Genomic DNA, 3,058 nt, shown 5'->3' on the forward strand with positions numbered 1-3,058 from the left:
GAAGCAGGCTTCCCGCTGAGCAGGGAGCCCGATGTGGGGCTCGATCCCAGGATCCCAGGATCATGACCTGAGCTGAAGGCAGACGCTTAACGAATGAGCCACCCAGGCGCCCCTGTCTTATTCCTTATTTTAAGGAGAATGATTTTAATGTTTTTCCACTAAAGGTAATGTTTGCTATAAACATTTTTATTTACTTTTAATTATTATTTTTTACTATAAGCATTTTTAAAAACAGTTGGTTTTTTTCCTAAGTGGAACCCAACATGGGCTTAAACCCACGACCTGATGAGTTGGATGTTTAACTAACTAAGCCACTCAGGTGCCCCGAAAATAGCTTTCTGTTAGATTAAATTTCTCCTCCATAATTGTTTTGCTAAGAAGTTTAGTTTTTTTTTTGTTTTCGTCTTTGGCCACGGTTTGATATTGTCCAGTGAAATGACTCTTGGTCTCAGAAAACTGCCACTTCCCGTAGTTCCAGCCCTCCGCCCTGGTCGCCTCTGAGCCGGTGAATTCCTCTGCTGAAACTTGCACACCGTAAGGAGCCAGTGTCGCCAACAGCCGGGGAAGTCAAAGATCCTAATCTATCTAGGGACAAGGTGAACAGGCAGGCTCCAGTATACTGGTTCCAAAATGTCACTTTGTTTTTTTGTTTTTTAAAGATTTTATTTATTTGACACAGAGAGAAAGAGACAGCGAGAGCAGGAACACAAGCAGGGGGAGTGGGAGAGGGAGAAGCAGGCTTTCCACTGAGCAGGGAGCCCGATGTGGGGCTCGATCCCAGGACCCTGGGATCATGACCTGAGCCGAAGGCAGATGCTTAAGGACTGAGCCACCCAGGTGCCCCCCAAAATGTCACTTTGTAGTCATGTGATAAAGTAGCAATTATAGGCATTGAGGCCAGTGACCTTGGTAGAAAGACACAAGATGCAACAGTCTGGAAATGCCCCTTATATTCTCATATTCTGTTCCGTGTCTGCCTTAGGTTCCACTGTGTGGCTTCACAGCCTTCCTCTCCAAAGCCATTGCTGCAGGAGATACACTTGTGTCTGTCCTCACTGACCTCGCAGTAAGTCTGAACATGCTGCTTTGCAGGAAATGTATGAGGTACCTGCAGCCCTGACTGTCCCATAATCTGACGGTTTTATCTTCAGATGTCTGTAGTGTATGTGGTTCTTGGGGGACCCAGCAACAGGTAAGTGACCAGGTTCCTAGAGACAGAGGCTCTCTCTGTACACTGGTCCCAACATCCCATGAAGAAGGGTCTTGTCCCGAGAGCCAGGGCACAGCTGTGACACGTCCAGACTCAGCCAATGCAGTGACCACCAGGGCGTGGCCAGGGAACTTCTGCCTTGGTTGTGAGGGACCATGCAAGTGCCACATCATGACCGTCCTTCCACGACAGATGCTGAAGAACTGGCTTGATTTGTGAATACAGGCTACCTTACTGATTTCTCATTCCTGTCCTCTGAACCTTTCACCACATTTCCAGTTTTCCAGTTAGAGGCCACAGCTGTCTTATCTTTTCCTCTGGAGACACACAGGTCTGAGTTCAGAGCAGCAACAACAGAAACAGTGTCCACGGGGGCTGGGCTATACTCCTGACAAGCTTTAGTTCAAATCCTCTCTTCAGTAATTCCACTGGGCCTGCTGTATTTAAAAGTGCTGTGTCTGGGGGCGCCTGAGTGGCTCAGTTGGTTAGGCGACTGCCTTCGGCTCAGGTCATGATCCTGGAGTCCCTGGATCGAGTCCCGCATCAGGCTCCCTGCTCGGCAGGGAGTCTGCTTCGTCCTCTGACCCTATCCCCTCTCATGTGTTCTCTCTCTCTCATTCTCTCTCTCTCAAATAAATAAATAAAATCTTTAAAAAAAAAAAAGTGCTGTGTCTGAGTTTGCTTTGCAGTTTCCCCATCACTGCACAGAATCTACACAAAACCTTCTGAGAAAGAGCTTTTCAGGTGGTACCTGAGGAGCAGCATCCCTGTGGCTGTTGGAAGTTCTGTTCCCCCCCCCAGACCAATGGGATTGATTTTCTTGGGGTGTCTGGCTGGCTCATTTGAGAGAGCATGCGACTCTTGATCTCAGGATTGTGAGTCTGGGTGTAGAGATTACTTAAAAATAAGAAAACCTTGGGCGCCTGTGTGGCTCAGTGGGTTAAGGGACTGCCTTCGGCTCAGATCATGATCCCAGAGTCCTGGGATCGAGTCCCGCATCGGGCTCCCGGCTCAGCAGGAAGCCTGCTTCTCCCTCTCCCACTCCCCCTGCTTGTGTTCCTGCTCTCGCTGTCTCTGTCTCTGTCAAATAAATAAATAAAATCTTAAAAAAAAAAAATAAGAAAACCTTTTTTAAAAAATAGGATTTTCTTGGTGAGCTTCTGTATTCAATGCCTTATAATGTTTATCCTTTGGAAAATAGTTCAGGCAGCCACTTGCTAATCTCTGTGATTACAGCGGGCTGGCTGGGCATGGAGCTGAGGCCGGTGGGGCGCAGAGTGGAGGGTGTCCACAGCTACCACACTCCAAGCCTCCCGTGCCTCTGCCCCTAGCAGTGAGGTGCGTCGCTAGGACAGGACCTGTCTTGCTAGAATTTTTATCATAAGTGGATATTGGATTTTATGAAATATTTTTTGTATATCTATTGATAAACTTTTTTCTTTTTCTTTTTTTTTTAAAGATTTTATTTATTTATTTGACAGCGAGAGAGGGAACACAAGCAGGCGGAGTGGGAGAGGGAGAAGCAGGCTTCCCGCCGAGCAGGGAGCCCGACGCGGGGCTCGATCCCAGGACCCTGAGATCATGACCTGAGCCAAAGGCAGACGCCCAACCGACTGAGCCACCCAGGCGCCCCAACTTTTTTTCTTTAATACCTTAATGTGGTAAATTACATTGATTTTCTAGTATTAAATTACATTTGTATGCCTAGGTAAACCCAACCTGGTTATATAACACACTATCTTTTAAATATATTATTGTACTTGGTTTGCTACTTATTATTTTTGTAACTTTCTCCCATGAGTATTGTTCTATAATTTAATGTTCTTGTCTGGCTTTGGTATTAATATT

The 3,058-nt window shown here is 46.6% G+C and overlaps 1 pseudogene; it reads right to left on the reverse strand.

Moving 5' to 3' along the window:
* Window positions 1–448: 448 nt before the first annotated feature.
* Window positions 449–1,975, reverse strand: LOC110581052 (annotated as a pseudogene).
* Between the last annotated feature and the right edge of the window lie 1,083 nt (window positions 1,976–3,058).

Source organism: Neomonachus schauinslandi, chromosome 5, assembly GCF_002201575.2.
Source record: "Neomonachus schauinslandi chromosome 5, ASM220157v2, whole genome shotgun sequence".
NCBI classification, from domain to species: Eukaryota; Metazoa; Chordata; class Mammalia; order Carnivora; family Phocidae; genus Neomonachus; species Neomonachus schauinslandi.